This window comes from Phyllobates terribilis, unplaced genomic scaffold (assembly GCF_046119375.1).
Source record: "Phyllobates terribilis strain yellow unplaced genomic scaffold, ASM4611937v1 Scaffold_3__8_contigs__length_932513732, whole genome shotgun sequence".
Taxonomy (NCBI): domain Eukaryota; kingdom Metazoa; phylum Chordata; class Amphibia; order Anura; family Dendrobatidae; genus Phyllobates; species Phyllobates terribilis.
The window spans coordinates 684,670,666-684,688,763 of NW_027362763.1; the positions used below are offsets into that span (position 1 = coordinate 684,670,666).

General features: G+C 48.1%; 1 long non-coding RNA gene across 1 annotated transcript; it reads right to left on the minus strand.

The window, feature by feature from the left end:
* Positions 1–1,380: 1,380 nt before the first annotated feature.
* Positions 1,381–8,079, minus strand: LOC141258290 (uncharacterized). The gene is made up of 3 exons (XR_012318271.1): positions 7,986–8,079; positions 6,110–6,692; positions 1,381–1,442 (listed from the first exon to the last, which is right to left on the minus strand). It is a non-coding gene; the product is annotated as an uncharacterized lncRNA (long non-coding RNA).
* Between the last annotated feature and the right edge of the window lie 10,019 nt (positions 8,080–18,098).

The window sequence follows — 18,098 nt, forward strand, 5'->3', positions numbered from 1 at the left end:
GGATCACAAGGACATGCACAGCATGTGACTTAAATATGAGTGTCTGAGCAAAGGGTCTGAATACTTATGACCATGTGATATTTCAGGGTTTTTTTTTTATAAATTTGCAGAAATTTCTACATTTCTGTTTTGTTTTTTTTTCAGTCAAGATGGGGTGCAGAGTGTACTTTAATGAGAGAAAAAATGAACTTTTTAGAATTTACCAAATGGCTGCAATGAAACAAAGAGTGAAAAATTTAAAAAGGAGTCTGAATAGTTTCCGTACCCAGTGTACAGGGGGAGTCAGGAGCTCTTGGACACATGCGTGAAATGCAGCACAGGAACAGTTAAAGGTGGTGGCATGTGTTCATAACCTCAAAAACTGGTGACAAGTTCCCTTTAATAATTAAACCATAATAGTCTAGGAGAACGGGGGCGTACATAGAAATCCTGGGACCCCATTGCAATGGCCCGAATTGGGCCTCCTAATGGATCCTTGGGTACCATTATGATAACTCATTGGGTTCCTGTGATCACGTTTTTGGGGCCCAATGTGGTTGGCTACTCTTTAGAACTACTTAGATGCTGTGGTCAGTGCTCACCACAGCATCTAAAGGGTTACACTGATGCAATCAGTGCTGGCCTTATAGCTGTTGCATGCTCTGCCCCCATTGGTAAAATGCCACTGCTAGAGCACCAATTAGATTATCATTTTAGATTTACTGTAAGGCTATGTTCACACACGTTGTATTTTGCTGCGTATTTTGTAGCAGATTTTTATGCAAATTTCCAGCTGCGTCTAGCAGTATCAGCAAAGTCTATGAGAAACCAGAATTCTCTGTTCACACATGTTGCTTTTTGTTTGCTGTGTATTTTGTGCCTTGGTTGTGTTTTTGGAAAATAGAGCATGTCACTTATTTCAGGGTCTCTGCAGCAAAAAACGCAGGTGCGTTTTTGCTGTGTTTTTTCACCCATAGGAAGTAATGGGTGGTCAAAAAAACGCAGCAAAAACGCAGCAAAAAATGCACCAAAACCTGCGTTTTTAATGCAGCTGTTTTCCTGCCAGAGAAAAGTTAGCAGCAGATTTGCAGCAGAAAAAAAACGTGTGTGAACATAGCCTTAACCCTTAAGCACTCTAGACCACCAGGATTACTAGACACTAAATTAATATGGACCACTAAGCATATCAGCAACCCCTTAAGCGCCCTATGTAAAATCACAGCATATTGTATATGTAAAAAGTTAGAAAAGTAAGTATAATGGTAGGGGGCATTTTGCCATTTTCTCTAAGACCTAAAAATCATAATAATTTGTTTGCGTTATGGAACATACTGTTCATGCGATTATTATCTTCATATATAATATATTCCACAGTGTTTTTCATGTTTATCCTACTGTCGTCATCCCCGATCTTGTTCGTTTGTAGCATTAACACGTTTTCGGTCGGGATCCGGAGCTCATTCCTGCAAGAAAAGCTTTTATCACATTAAATAAAGGTAATTCTGCCATAAAACATTCCCAGAGTGGCAGGTGCTAAAACCCATGCCCTCCGTGCCCTCTGGGGAAGCAGTCGAGAATATAGTGTCATCCTCTCATCCTGAAATATTAAAAGCCTTAGCATCCTGCTGTTATACGGATCACAACACTCACATCCAAAAATGTTATATTATTTAAGGGTTAATTTTAACCGCAGCTAAAATTGGAACATTTTTTGTGCACTCCTATGTCTTGCCTGTTAAGGGAAATTCTTGAAGCCCTCGATCTGGATGAGTGCTTGTAGAGTATCCTTAGTGGTGGCTGTATAAGGCCGGTTTTACATGTCCGGATATTTCCGGTACCGGAGATATCCATGTGCCCTTGTGTGTTTTATGTGTTGCATCCATGTGCCGCCCATGTGCCGCATCAGGATCACACGAATGGGCGCCTGAGAATCAGCGCTACAGTTAGCGCTGTTCCCAAGTGCCGGCGCTGTGATCAGCACCAGCAGGGACAATGATGAGGGTAATGGTAGATCCCGGTGTCCCCACCTGTAAAAAAAAAAAAGGAATAAAATAATAAAATCCATGTACTCACCTCTCCTAGGTGTCCCCCGCTGTATCCATGCGACTGTTGAAGCTGGGCAGCCGGGGAGAATGAGCCACTCCGGAGCTGCAACTCAGGAGCGGTGTCCTGTCAGTCCCTGAGCGCAGCTCCGGAGCGGCTCATTCTCCACGGCTTCTCGGCTTCAGCGGTCGCATGGATTACAGCGGGGGACATCTCCGGACAGGTGAGTACATGGATTTTTTTATTTTACTCTTTTTTTTTACAGGTGGGGACACCGGGATCAGACTACCACTACCCTCATCATTGTCCCTGCTGGTGCTGATCACAGCGCCGGCAGGGAACTATGATGAGGGCAGCGTTCAGCACCGGCGCTTGGGAACAGCGCCATTCCCAGGAGCCGGAACGTGTCACACGGATGATGTTTTGTGGACCATGTATCTGCAAAAAAAGGACTTGTCTCCGTGTGGAGCACACGGACACACGGTCCGTGAAAACACACTGAGATGTGCACAGATCCATTCATTTTAATGGGTCTGCAAGTGTCAGTGTCTCCGGTATGTGTGGAAACTGTCACCCCTCATATTGGAGACACTGACGTGTGAAAGAGCCCTAAATCTGTATGCAGTGAGTTCCCCCTAGTGGTGACGGTATAAATCTGTATGTAGTGAGCTCCCCCTAGTGAGCGGCTGTATAAATCTATATGTAGTGAGCTCCCCCTAGTGGTGGCTGTATAAATCTGTATGTAATGAGCTCCCCCTAGTGGTGGCTGTATAAATCTGTATGTAGAGAGCTCCCCCTAGTGGTTGCTGTTTAAATCTGTAAGTAGTTAGCTCCCACTAGTGGTTGCTGTATAAATCTGGATGTAGCTAGCTCCCCCTAGTGGTGGCTAAATAAATCTATATGTAGTGAGCTCCCACTAGTGGTGGTTCTATAAATTTGTATGTAGTGAGCTCCCACTAGTAAGCGGCTGTATAAATCTGTATGTAGTGAGCTCCCCCTAGTGAGCGGCTGTATAAATCTATATGTAGTGAGCTCCCTCTAGTGGTGGCTGTATAAATCTGTATGTAGTGAGCTCCCCCTAGTGGTTGCTGTATAAATCTGTAAGTAGTTAGCTCCCACTAGTGGTTGCTGTATAAATCTGTATGTAGCTAGCTCCCCCTAGTGGTGGCTGTATAAATCTGTATGTAGTGATCTCCCCCTAGTGGTGATTGTATAAATCTGTATGTAGTGAGCTCCCTCTAGTGGTGACTGTATAAATCTGTATGTAGTGAGTTCCCTCTAGTGGTTGCTGTATAAATCTGTATGTAGTGAGCTCCCCCTAGTGGTGACTGTATAAATCTGTATGTAGTGAGCTCCCCCTAGTGGTTGCTGTATAAATCTGTATGTAGTTAGCTCCCCCTAGTGGTTGCTATATAAATCTGTATGTAGCTAGCTCCCCCTAGTGGTGGCTGTATAAATCTGTATGTAGTGAGCTCCCTCTAGTGGTTGCTGTATAAATCTGTATGTAGTGAGCTCCCTCTAGTGGTGACTGTATAAATCTATATGCAGTGAGCTCCCCCTAGTGGTGGCTGTATAAATCTGTTTGTAGTGAGCTCACACTAGTGGTTGCTGTATAAATCTGTATGTAGTGAGCTCCCCTAGTGGTGGCTGTATAAATCTGTATGTAGCGAGCTCCCACTAGTGGTTGCTGTATAAATCTGTATGTAGTGAGCTCCCCCTAGTGGTGGCTGTATAAATCTGTATGTAGTGAGCTCCCCCTAGTGATGACTGTATAAATCTGTATGTAGGGCGCTCCCCCTAGTGAGCGGCTGTATAAATCTGTATGTAGTGAGCTCCCACTAGTGGTTGCTGTATAAATCTGTATGTAATTAGCTCCCACTAGTGGTTGCTGTATAAATATGTGTGTAGTGAGCTCCCCCTAGTGGTGACTGTATAAATCTGTATGTAGTGAGCTTCCCTAGTGAGCGGCTGTATAAATCTGTATGTAGGGAGCTCCCCCTAGTGGTGACTGTATAAATCTGTATGTAGAGAGCTCTCCCTAGTGGTGGCTGTATAAATCAGTATGCAGTGAGCTCCACCTAGTGGTGGCTGTATAAATCTGTATGTAGTGAGCTCCCCCTAGTGGTGGCTGTATAAATCTGTATGTAGGGAGCTCCCCCTAGTGGTGACTGTATAAATCTGTATGTAGTGAGCTCCCCCTAGTGGTGGCTGTATAAATCAGTATGCGGTGAGCTCCACCTAGTGGTGGCTGTATAAATCTGTATGTAGTGAGCTCCCCCTAGCGGTGACTGTATAAATCTGTATGTAGTTAGCTCCCACTAGTGGTGGCTGTATAAATCTGTATGTAGTGAGCTCCCCCTAGTGGTGACTGTATAAATCTGTATGTAGTGAGCTCCACCTAGTGGTGGCTGTATAAATCTGTATGTAGTGAGCTCCCCCTAGTGGTGGCTGTATAAATCTGTATGTAGTGAGCTCCCTCTAGTGAGTGGCTGTATAAATCTGTATGTAGTGAGCTCCCCCTAGTGGTGACTGTATAAATCTGTATGTAGTGAGCTCCCTCTAGTGAGCGGCTGTATAAATCTGTATGTAGTGAGCTCCCCCTAGTGGTGTCTGTATAAATCTGTATGTAGTTAGCTCCCACTAGTGGTTGCTGTATAAATCTGTATGTAGCTAGCTCCCCCTAGTGGTGGCTGTATAAATCTGTATGTAGTGAGCTCCCCCTAGTGGTGACTGTATAAATCTGTATGTAGTGAGCTCCCACTAGTGGTTGCTGTATAAATCTGTAAGTAGTGAGCTCCCCCTAGTGGTGACTGTATAAATCTGTATGTAGTGAGCTCCCACTAGTGGTTGCTGTATAAATCTGTATGTAGTGAGCTCCCCCTAGTGGTGGCTGCATAAATCTGTATGTAGTGAGCTCCCTCTAGTGGTTGCTGTATAAATCAGTATGTAAGTGAGCTCCCCCTAGTGGTGGCTGTATAAATCTGTATGTAGTGAGCTCCCCCTAGTGGTGGCTGTATAAATCTGTATATAGTGAGCTCCACCTAGTGGTGGCTGTATAAATCTGTATGTAGTGAGCTCCCCCTAGTGGTGGCTGTATAAATCTGTATGTAGTGAGCTCCCACTAGTGGTGACTGTATAAATCTGTATGTAGTGAGCTCCCACTAGTGGTTGCTGTATAAATCTGTATGTAGTGAGCTCCCCCTAGTGGTGACTGTATAAATCTGTATGTAGTGAGCTCCCACTAGTGGTTGCTGTATAAATCAGTATGTAGTGAGCTCCCCCTAGTGGTGACTGTATAAATCTGTATGTAGTGAGCTCACTAGTGGTTGCTGTATAAATCTGTATGTAGTGAGCTCCCCCTAGTGGTGGCTGTATAAATCTGTATGTAGTGAGCTCACTAGTGGTGGCTGTATAAATCTGTATGTAGTGAGCTCCCCCTAGTGGTGGCTGTATAAATCTGTATGTAGTGAGCTCACTAGTGGTGGCTGTATAAATCTGTGTGTAGTGAGCTCCCCTTAGTGGTGGCTGTATAAATCTGTATGTAGTGAGCTCCCCCTAGTGGTGGCTGCATAAATCTGTATGTAGTGAGCTCCCCCTAGTGGTGGCTGTATAAATCAGTATGCAGTGAGCTCCCCCTAGCGGTGGCTGTATAAATCTGTATGTAGTGAGCTCCCCCTAGTGGTGGCTGTATAAGTCTGTATGTAGTGAGCTCATCCTAGTGGTGGCTGTATAAATCTGTATGTAGTGAGCTCCCCCTAGTGGTGGCTGTATAAATCTGTATGTAGTGAGCTCCCCCTAGTGGTGGCTGTATAAATCTGTATGTAGTGAGCTCCCACTAGTGGTGGCTGTATAAATCTGTATATAGTGAGCTCCACCTAGTGGTGGCTGTATAAATCTGTATGTAGTGAGCTCCCCCTAGTGGTGGCTGTATAAATCTGTATGCATTGAGCTCTCCCTAGTGGTGGCTGTATAAATCTGTATGTTGTGAGCTCCCCCATCCCCCTAATGGCGGTAGCTTGTCGCTCCAATCAGACCCCTGAGAAGCCATCCCCTCTATCCAAACCTTTTATGCGTGCCCTGGCCTTACCTTGAGGACACAAGTGTCTGTTATTTAACCATTTCACCCATGCCATTCCATTGGCGTTCTCACAGTTAACCATTGCTGCACCGACTAGAATCTGCTGTTTCTGAGATGTAAATTTTAGGAAAAAAAACGAACTTTGAATGTTCCTGCACAAGGTCCTGATTGTGTATTCAGTTTGTGACAACCTTGGGGCACAGTAATATTACACATTCTGCATCCTCCAGATGCTTGGTTTATTGCCCCCTGGACCACCTGGGGGGATATTAACAAGTCCTGGCACCGAACAGTTTCCTTTCTGTGTCAGCACTTCTCTTATCATTGCTCTGCACCCTCTATCCTCTTATCAGGCCCAGCCGCCATTTTCTTCTGTATGTCTTATTGCAGTGAAGACGCTGAAGATTTCCCTTTCTTTTGCCTCCTTGTAGTCGTCTTCACCTCGGATCGAGAGCATTTGATTCATGTCGATGGTGCAGAAGATGGGGAGGCGGCTGCGATCTTAAACTATGCATCTTTCTGTCCTTCCTCGTATGACACTTCCCACACAGTATAAGTCACCGCTGTATAGCGGCTACATGTTTGGCACAATCTGGGTTAAAGAAAAAAAAAACTAAACCAGATGGAAATTTTAATACAAGAAAGAATTTACTTTTGTGTAATTACATAATATATTTTTTCCTGATACACAGCACCAAACACCCTGCTTTCCATCACGGCTACAGCTTTATATTTAAGTGGAAATGTTCTATTCTTAAAATAAAAATTTTGTGTTACATGTATTTTTTTTTTTTAAAAACTTTAGGCAATGTTTTTGCTTTTTTTTTCAATTCATGATCTTTATAAAAAATAAATAAATAGTAATCTAGCAGTATTAACACTGTCCGCTAGGACTTTTTTCCGGTCCTTTCAAGAAAAGTTTTCTGCAGGCTCATTATCATCATCAGAGTGTCACGGGTGTGTCAGAGGTGACAGACAGTCGCCCAACTGTGGGTTGCAGGAGATCTCTACGTTTGGCATTGCAGACAGCTTCTTAGATAGGAGGCTGTCTTTAGGACCGAGCGGCTCCTCCCTCTTGCTAATTAGCTCCCTGGCCTGGGTGTATATATACCTCGTGTGTTTGAGAGGGAGTTGGCGGCTATATTCATTTCTACTTGTGAGGCTTAGCAGGAGCAGTACTTCATCCTATCTGGAGCTTAAGACCGTGTGCTTATTTGGAGTCATCTAAAGCTAAGCAATTTCCCCCTGTTTTGTCTTCCCTTGTTGCCTATAGTGATTAGTGGAGGTTGACTAATGCTCATCTCCTCCCATCCCTAGCCATAGCCATACGCCAGGGAAAGTAGGGCGAGGCACGCGTGCGGCGATTGCTGAAGAGGCAATATAGGGACGGTAGTTGAGACAGGGTGACGCTAGACTAGACTAGGAGGTCTCCACTTCCCCCTTTCCCTAGTGTCTGGGCTCCCTTTCCCTTTTCCCTGGTGTGACACAGAGACAGGATTACAATAACTGATAACACCTCTACACAGAGCAGATAACAGAGGATCCGCAATTCACAATAGCCGATATCGCAGCTCACCAGCTCCCCTACTTTCACAATGACTTTTGCACACGCTCATTAGATGCTTCAACAACATGTTGCCACACAACATTCTAATGTACATGTGCATTTCCCGAAACAGTAGGAAGTTAAAGTCTAGGAAATCCCTAGTGGCCAGTGTAAAAATTGCAGAATTTCTAATATGCATTTTCAATAAAAATGTGATATGAAAAAAAACATTGGCAAAATAAAAAAAAAAAAAACAAACATAAAAACTTGATTTAAACAAAAGGTTATTTTCTGCTGACACATTTCTCTTATGACCTTTACAACATGTGAAATACATACCTGGCTGTGTCATAAAGCTGATACATGCCATCGCTCTCATACGGTGCAATCATGGGATGCCGATGGATTATCATGACGCCAATGCACTGCAGTCTAGAAGGAAAACAGTGTATTGTACCAAAAATCTATTAATCGCAGGCTCAAGACTTAGAAGTAAAAGAAAAGACGTAAAAGAAAGTTAAAAAACGATTGAATTCCACCCACACAATCTATAAAAGATCAGATTATCATTTTTTTCCTTTTGTTATATATAAAAAAAACTAAAAAATTAAATAATAAACATAATTCCCACAGCTCTGAGTCCAAACGATTAAAATATTACATTATTTATCCTGTAAAAAAAAAGCCTATGAACACAAAAAACAACCACAAATAATTGCTGTTTTTGCTTCTTCAAAAATTGGAATAAAAAGAGATGAGTAAGTCAGTGCCCTAAAATTGGTCCCATAAATACTTCAGGTCTTCTTGCAAGAAATGAGCCCTCATATAGATCTATGGACGGAAAAATATATATGTTTTAGGCTTCAGAATAGGGAGTCACAAAGCAAATTTAAATTTTTTAAAGGAAGAAAAACACAAAAAAAAAAAAGAATTTGGTATCGCTGTAATCGTACAGATCTGAAGAATGAACTCGCGTAAAAAAACCAAAAAGGTCAAGAGCGTACTCAAATAGCCTGACAAGAGCGTACTCAAATAGCCTGAGAGCCACTGCTTCCTCTGGGGGAACTGAAATAGCCATTGCTGCCCTGGTGGGCTCCAGCGGCTGGCAGCCCAGTGACTGGATCACCAGTGGAAGACATTCTTTACTACAAGAAGTTCTCTTGAATGAACAACACTTTTCAGCTGGACTATATATTAACTTAATACTTCCAATACCCAGGGGTGAAGGAAGACACATTATGATTTATATATAAGAGTAGGGGTCTTTGTTACATATTTTGCATTGGGACCCCAAAGCTTTAACTTATATTTCTGGGTGAGAGATGTGTGTGACGCGCCCCCTGGGCCTGTGCTGTGCAGGGGGATACCCGGAGCCGGATCGCTGGTGGGATGCTGGGGGTTGTAGTCTCAGTGTGGCGGCGACCCGGTCCGTGGCTCAGGGTGGTCAAACCAGTGGCAGTCTTAGGTAATAACAATGTCCGACTACGCCACCCGTGGATTGCGGTCAGTGGGGACCGCCGCTGCGCTGCAGACCGCTGAGGCTGATGTTGTTTGCGCAGCTGAGTATGGGATAACTCCCCACGGGAGAAGTATTGCCTCAGGGCAGCTAATGTGAGAGATGATGGGAGTGATGGTGTGAGCGTCCCAGTGCTAATGGTGCTGGTGCGGCAAGGAATCACAGAGACGTGTGGTGCAGTTCAGGGTCTTTACTGATGGTACAAGGCAGACCCTCCCGGGAGTACTGGCTAGTATAAGGGGCCTGGTCAGTCTGTGAGCATGCAGGATCTCCCCTGGCCAGGTGGAGTTGTAGGCCTCCCCGTTTATCTGCACTCTTCCTGGCTACCTTGCTGTCAGCGGTTACAAGTAGCCCACGTCCCTGAGTATACCGTGTGGTGCTCACCCGTATGGCTGGTGACTTGGGGCCTTCTGTTAGCCTCCGCTCCTGGATGGCGGCGCTGGTCCCTTCTTTGTGACTGAGCCTCCGGGCTTCTATGGCCAGAGAACCTGGAATCCCCTGCCGGCTGGTTTCTGCTGCTGGGTATATATCAGTCCCCACAGCCTCGGACTCCTGTGTCCGGTTTTAGTAACTTCAGCCAGGGCGAGCTATATCTCTGCTCACAGCCCCTGGCCTTCAGCTGCTGCTCCTACAGAGCTCCTGTTCTCACTTTCCCTCTCCAGGCTCTGACTGCTCTGCTTGTTCTGCAGGCTCTGTCTCTGTCTGCAGCTTCACTCTAGGCTCTGACTGCTCTGCTTGTTCTGCAGGCTCTGTCTCTGTCTGCAGCTTCACCCACTAATCCCGCCACAGACCCAGTTTATAAGGGCAGATTCCTCCCCTCCCAGGTCTGGGTGGGCCGTGTTGCATGTTTAGGGCTCCTGACCAGAGAAACCTCCCACTTGCTCTCAGACATAATATCTCTATTACTGTGGCAACCAGACCCCTGGGGTGTCACATTCCCCCCTAGTGAATTTTAGTACTCCGGGACTAAACACATTTTTTTAAAGAAACATAAATACAGGGTATAACAATAATACAATAACATATTTACAAGAAGCTTTAGTTCTTTAAAGGTCACGGCGTGTCCGCAACCGGGTGTCCATATCACCCAAGGTGAAGTTTTAAGGGAAGTAGGGGACCTGTCCAAAGCAAACCCCTTGCGTTGTCCTTGGGCGTGGCTGCAAGGCTGGAGCTAGCTACTTTGGGCCGCAAGTAGGCCACGCCAGACAGGTTTTCTCTTCCGCGGCCGTCTTCACAAGAGGCACCAAGGTGCAACTATCTACAAAACTGTTCCGGTTATCAAGCGTCCATAACCTGTTAGTCCATAAAAATCTGCAGGGTAACTGAGAAACATAATTAATAACAGGCAACAAACATAAACCATAAACAGTTAGCAGATAAATTCACAGTGCATTAGTTTAGATTCTCCAGCGAGCGGGCATCTGACCTCTAGTGACTCTACGGAGCTCACTAACTGGTTCTGCACTACAGGGTGTAGGAGGTGTTATGGGTAAGCTGGGCAGCTGTCTGCACACTCTTTGGCTCACTAGGGGCACGGCAGGCTCACTACTAGCAGAGGGTTGATCCTCCTGTACTGCTGGTGTGGACTCTTCTGCCTCTTGGGCCGGCTGCTCTTCCAGCTCTACCGGTTCCTCTGTAGGCACTTGCGGGGCTGGCTGGAGAAAGGTGAGGACGGGTACCACGACAGCGCCGTTTACTTGTGTCCAAGACCGGGGGAAGTCTCCGAGTACGGTACTGATCATTTCTTCCCTTTCCTCTGCGGGTTGAGGGTTTTCTTGATCTTCTTCAGGGCTTTGCAGCTGCTCGGGACACTTCTTCAGGTGGTCTCTAGAGACAATGGCTGTGGTTTCTCCTCCATCCTTACTGATTACGCAGATTTTTGGGTTCTCATGGCTTGATGGCAGTACGGTGTACGGGTCCTTCTCCCACTGGTCGTCCAACTTGTGTAGCCGCCTCTTCCTCTTCAAGACCTGCTCTCCAGGTACCAGGGGAACAGTGGGAGCATACTGGTTATAAGCCTTCTCTTGCCTTTCTCTAGCTTGAGACAGACTTCGCTCGACGCTCTCCTGTACTTTCCGATACTGCTGCTGCCGTTCTGTATCCCAGTCTGCCTCTGGCGAGGTGTCCTCAGGCATCAGGACTCCCATATCCAGGTCAATAGGCAGCTTACCAGGTCTTGCTCTCATTAGGTAAGCCGGGGTACAGTTGGTGGAACCTACAGGGATGTGGTTATACAGGTCCACCAGATCGGGCAGTTTCTCAGGCCACAGACTGCGTTCTTCCAGGGGCAATGTTTTTAGCAGATCTATCACCACCTGGTTCATCTTCTCGCAGAGTCCATTGGTTTGAGGGTGATAGGGCATTGTTCTTATCTTCTTGCAGCCATACAGGTTGCAGAACTCCTGGAAGACCTCCGCTTCGAAGGCTGGTCCTTGGTCTGTCAACACTTGGTCCGGGTACCCGTGTGGACGGCAGAAGTGCTGCTGGAAGGCTCTAGCTGCTGTTTGAGCCGTTAAGTCCTTGACCGGGACCACCACCAGGAACCGGGAGTAATGATCTACGATTGTGAGGGCGTAGACATACCCAAATCTGCTTGGAGCCAGTTTCACATGGTCCAGGGCTACCAGTTCCAGTGGCTGTCTGGTGATGATGGGCTGCAGGGGAGTCTTCTGGCTGGCTCGGTCTTTTCTTCTCAGGTGGCACGGGCCACAGTCTCTGCACCACCTCTCGATGGCTCCTCTCATGCCTACCCAGTAGAACCGTTCACGCAACAAGAACTCCAGCTTCTTCCATCCGAAATGCCCTGCTCCGTTGTGGTATGCCTCCAGAACCATAGCCGCGTCTCGTCTTGGGACCACTACCTGCCAGGTCAACTCATCTGTTCGAGAGTTAACCATTCTCCGGCACAGCTTCTCCCTGTAGAGGAACAGCTTACTTTTCTCCTTCCACAGTTGCTTGGTCTCCTCCGGAGCATCTGGGTCAAGACGGGCATCGGCCTGGGTCAGCATTTCCTTCACCAAATGGACTGCGGGATCACTGTCATGCGTCTCCGCCCAGTTGTAGTGGGGCAAGGGATTGAACGTCACGGAGCGCCTGTCCTTCACACGGTGGGAATACAGGGTAATCCCATGACGGTGGAACGCAGGGAGCTCAACTTCTTCCAGATCTTCTGGATCTTCCCCTACGTCCGGTAAGTTCGGCATTCTAGACAGGGCATCCGCGTTGGCATTTGAGCGTCCTGCCCGGTATTTGATGGTGAATTCAAAGTTGGACAGGCGGGCCATCCATCTCTGTTCCAGGGCACCGAGCCTTGCAGTGTCCAGGTGTGTCAACGGGTTGTTATCCGTGTACACGGTGAATTTGGAGGAGGCAAGGTAATGCTTGAAACGTTCGGTCACTGCCCACACTACTGCCAGGAACTCCAGCTTGAATGAGCTATAATTCTCAGGGTTCCTCTCCGTGGGCCGTAGCTTTCGGCTGGCGTAAGCGATTACCCGTTCTTTCCCTTGCTGGATCTGGGACAGAACGGCTCCTAGCCCGATGTTGCTTGCGTCCGTGTGGAGGATAAAGGGCTGGCTGTAGTCTGGATATGCCAGGATTTCATCCCCCGTGAGGGCCATCTTCAGCTGGCAGAAGGACTCCTCTTCCAGTTTTTCCCACCTAAAGGGCGGCTTCTGGTTTTTGGCTTTCCGAGATTGGCCTATCAAGAGGTCCTGCATAGGCGCTGCCATTTTGGTGAAACCGGGAATGAATCTTCGGTAGTAGCCTACCAACCCGAGGAACTGCCGCACTTCCTTTATGCTGGAGGGTCTTGGCCAGTCCTTAATCACGGTGATCTTATCAGGGTCAGGAGCCACTCCGTCAGCACTCACCACGTGTCCCAGGTATTGCACCTTTGGTTTCAGGAGGTGACACTTGGAGGGTTTCACCTTTAGGCCGTAGTTTGCCAGAGCTTCGAACACTTCTGCCAGGTGTTTCAGGTGATCCTCGTAGGTCTTGGAATAGACGATGACATCGTCCAGGTATAACAGGACCGTCTCGAAGTTCCGGTGTCCCAGACAGCATTGCATCAACCGTTGGAAGGTTCCTGGTGCGTTGCAGAGCCCGAACGGCATACAGTTAAATTCGCTGAGACCCATCGGGGTGGTGAATGCGGTCTTCTCCCGGTCCGCCTCTGCTACAGGAACCTGCCAGTACCCGCTAGTGAGATCCAAAGTAGAGAAGAAGTTAGCAGATTTTAATGCAGCTAAGGACTCTTCTATCCTTGGTAACGGGTACGCATCTTTGTGTGTGATACGGCTGACCTTCCTGTAGTCTACACACATTCTCATGGTGTTGTCTTTCTTTTTCACTAAGACTAGTGGAGCTGCCCAGGGGCTACAGCTGTCCCTGATTACCCCAGCCTCCTTCATGTCTCTAAGCATCCCCTTGGCGTGTTGGTAGTGTGCCGGGGGTACGGGTCGGTATCTCTCCTTTATGGGAGGATGGTCTCCCGTGGGGATGTGGTGTTCTACCCCCTTTACTCGCCCGAAGTCTAGCGGGTGTTTACTAAACACTCTCTCGAACCACCCGATAGACTCCCTGTTTCTGGTGTGAGGGAGTGGAGTCAGTACCCAAATGCAGTTGCTGACACCAGTCCTCCATTGGTTTCTTAGAGCCGTTACCTTCCTCTGGTTGAGATGGAGGCAAGGGTTCCACGGCCTGTACAGAGTTCTGGTTGGTGGTGAACAATTTGGCTAGCGTGGCATACCGGGGCAGGTGTACTTCTCTCTCCCCGATATTTATGATGCGAACGGGCACCCTCCCATGGCGTACATCGACCACCCCCCATGCTGTCAAAATGGTGGGCCTACTGTCGGAGTAGACGGGTTCTACCATTGCTTGGTAGTCTCTACCTCTTAGACCAATAGCTGCCCGGCACCAAATCATCATCTCACTTTTTGGGGGCATGGCAATAGGGAAAGGGTCACACATTCTCACGCTACCTATCTCACAACCAGATAGTTCCACCTGTTGCCGCTTCATCAGTGCCCGGATCTCTTTTTGGAGCACACGCTGCTGGCCGGAACTGGCGTTCTTGGCAACCTGCTGTAAAATGAGAATCACCTCTGCAAGACAATTTTCAATCACATTAGTTCCCAAGGTTATTCTAGGGTGACTCTCATGACGGTCTATGTCCACTATAATCAGTCCTTGTGCCGCCAGTTCGACTTTACCGATCTTAATGGTCACCTCTCTGAATCCCACCTGTGGCACGGGTTGACCATTGCTGGCGATGATACTCAGGTCGTCATCTGGGTAGCGGGTTATGTCCAAGTCATTCCAGTACTGTTTAAAGAGCACGTACGGGATGGTGGTCACCTGTGACCCAGTGTCTAGTAGGGCACTCATAGGAATGCCATCCAGTACCACAGGCAAGATTGGACGTCCCCCTACGTATTTATCACGCCAGTTTGATGGGCCTGATGGTCTTATGCCTGGGGGTTGGCCCTCTACCCCAGGTTGTGCCCGTTTAAATTACAGTATCTTGCCACATGTCCGGGTTGATTGCAGCGGCGGCAGATGGGTCGTCCGTCCTCGTTGTATCTGTCGCTGGGTCTTCCTCTGGCCGGTGGGGTCCTCCTCAGTCGGTGCCACGGGACGTCCTCCGGTCCGGATGCCAGCTGGATCTTTCCTGGAGAAGAGACCTGTAAAGACTGCACAGTTCTGGTTAGCGCGGCAACGCTCTTAGTCAGCTCTTGGACCTGATGGTGCAGGTCTGTAGCCGGGTCACTGTTTAAAGCCTGCGCATCAGCTCCCACAGGCCCTGCAGACAAGGGCGCCGTCTCCTGGTGGTAAGTGATAGCAGGGTGCCTGTGGGTCACAGCGCCACCTGGTGCCGGTTCTCGGAGCACCCGGATGGCTCTGTCCTTGAACTGTGCAAAGTCCAGGTCAGGGTCCTGTAAGGCCATTGCCCGCAACTGGGTTCGGTGGGCATTGCACAGTAGACCCTCAATAAATTGTTCAGTCAACAGCTTATCTTCATTTCCCACGCTGTCAGGGTCTGCCTGCTTAATGGCTCTCAGGGCCTCTTGTAGCTTTAGAGCATAGTCTCTTATACTCTCATGTGCCCGCTGTTTACACCCGTAAAATCTGAGCTTTATTTTGGCTGAGGTGCGGGTATCAAATGTGTCTTTCAGCCGGGCCAGTATTTCTCTGACAGTCCTCTTCCTCCCAGGTGGCCAGGACTTTACCTCCCTTTGGGCTGCCCCGATTAATTGGGCCACCAGGATGCTCACTTTTTGCTCTTCTGTGAGGGGGTACACCTGGAAGAGGTTATCCAGTCTTTCTCTAAAGTCATTTAGAGTATGTGACTCCCCTGAGTACTGGGGTAGCCAGGTTGCCCCCGGGATATAGGGCATGGTGAATGGCATGACTGCTGCAGCGGTTGCGCTGGCGGTGGCTGTGGCAGTGGAGCTCCCCTCGGTATCCGGCATCCTCCTCCCCCCTAGTGGACCGTGGCCTATCTTGCGATGCTCTTCTTCCGTAGGCCGCGGCTCCGCAGTCGATCGTCGGGGTTGAGAACCTGGCGTCGCGCTCCGATGACGTCAGCGTCGCTCTTCCTCCCTTCCAGGACCTTGCGCAGCGTCAGAGCGTGGGGCGGAGCTTGGGGCGGAGCTTCGGATCTCGCGCGCTTTCGGCGTCCACGCCCCTCTTCTTCCCATGCGGCGTCCCGAAGATGGCGTCCGAAGGCGGGAAGCAGGCAGAAGACGGCGGGAAACAGTCCAAGATGGCGTCTGATGGCGGGAATCGGCTCCGGATGGCGGGAAACGACTCCGGACGGCGGGAAACTTCACCACAGGTAAGTATAAAAGTCTCTTTTTCAGGCACGCAGTATCCGGTGGTTGCGGGCACGAAATCCTGCCGACTACGCCAAAGTTGACGCGCCCCCTGGGCCTGTGCTGTGCAGGGGGATACCCGGAGCTGGATCGCTGGTGGGATGCTGGGGGTTGTAGTCTCAGTGTGGCGGCGACCCGGTCCGTGGCTCAGGGTGGTCAAACCAGTGGCAGTTTAAGGTAATAACAATGTCCGACTACGCCACCCGTGGATTGCGGTCAGTGGGGACCGCCGCTGCGCTGCAGACCGCTGAGGCTGATGTTGTTTGCGCAGCTGAGTATGGGATAACTCCCCACGGGAGAAGTATTGCCTCAGGGCAGCTAATGTGAGAGATAATGGGAGTGATGGTGTGAGCGTCCCAGTGCTAATGGTGCTGGTGCGGCAAGGAATCACAGAGACGTGTGGTGCAGTTCAGGGTCTTTACTGATGGTACAAGGCAGACCCTCCCGGGAGTACTGGCTAGTATAAGGGGCCTGGTCAGTCTGTGAGCATGCAGGATCTCCCCTGGCCAGGTGGAGTTGTAGGCCTCCCCGTTTATCTGCACTCTTCCTGCCTACCTTGCTGTCAGCGGTTACAAGTAGCCCACATCCCTGAGTATACCGTGTGGTGCTCACCCGTATGGCTGGTGACTTGGGGCCTTCTGTTAGCCTCCGCTCCTGGATGGCGGCGCTGGTCCCTTCTCTGTGACTGAGCCTCCGGGCTTCTATGGCCAGAGGACCTGGAATCCCCTGCCGGCTGGTTTCTGCTGCTGGGTGTATATCAGTCCCCACAGCCTCGGACTCCTGTGTCCGGCTTTAGTAACTTCAGCCAGGGCGAGCTATATCTCTGCTCACAGCCTCTGGCCTTCAGCTGCTGCTCCTACAGAGCTCCTGTTCTCACTTTCCCTCTCTAGGCTCTGACTGCTCTGCTTGTTCTGCAGGCTCTGTCTCTGTCTGCAGCTTCACTCACTAATCCCGCCCCAGACCCAGTTTATAAGGGCAGATTCCTCCCCTCCCAGGTCTGGGCGGGTCGTGTTGCATGTTTAGGGCTCCTGACCAGAGAAACCTCCCACTTGCTCTCAGACATAATATCTCTATTACTGTGGCAACCAGACCCCTGGGGTGTCACATGTGCAGTGTGTAAAGTGTTCTACTTCCTGTAGTCTCTGGGTCAGCGCATCACATCTAAGAATCCATTCATTCTGCTTCCACTCATCTCACTGGTAATACTCTTGAGCTTCCACCAGTGATGAGGGATGAAGGGACCATCTGTGTCTATTCTGCAGGCACGTGTCTGAGAGGAGACGCCGGGTATAGGACCCGCCACATCGTCTTACAGTCCATGGGGGAAAGATTCCCATGGCTGTGAGTCAGTGATCTAGAGCGGACTCATATTCTGTAATAAATGTGTATGATACTGTCTGTTACACTCACACACAAGTGTATATACCGCACATATATATTTGTGCGTGTGTATATGTATTCATTTACACAGGGGCAGTATGATATTATAGTGTTTTACATAGGGGCAGTATTATAGTAATTATATTTTTGTACATAGGGGCAATATTATAGTAGTTATATTCTTGTACATAGGAGGCAGTATTATAGTAGTTATATTCTTGTACATAGGGGGCAGTATTATAGTAGTTATATTCTTGTACATAGGGGCAGTATTATAGTAGTTATATTCTTTTACATAGGAGCAGTATTATAGTAGTTATATTCTTGTACATAGGGGGCAGTATTATAGTAGTTATATTCTTGTACATAGGGGCAGTATTATAGTAGTTATATTCTTGTACATAGGGGACAGTATTATAGTAGTTATATTCTTGTACATAGGGAGCAGTATTATAGTAGTTATATTCTTGTACATAGGGGCAGTATTATAGTAGTTATATTCGTGTACATAGGGGCAGTATTATAGTAGTTATATTCTTGGACATAGGGGGCAGTATTATAGTAGTTATATTCTTGTACATAGAGGGCAGTATTATAGTAGTTATATTCTTGTACATGGGGCAGTATTATAGTAGTTATATTCTTGTACATAGGGGCAGTATTATAGTAGTTATATTC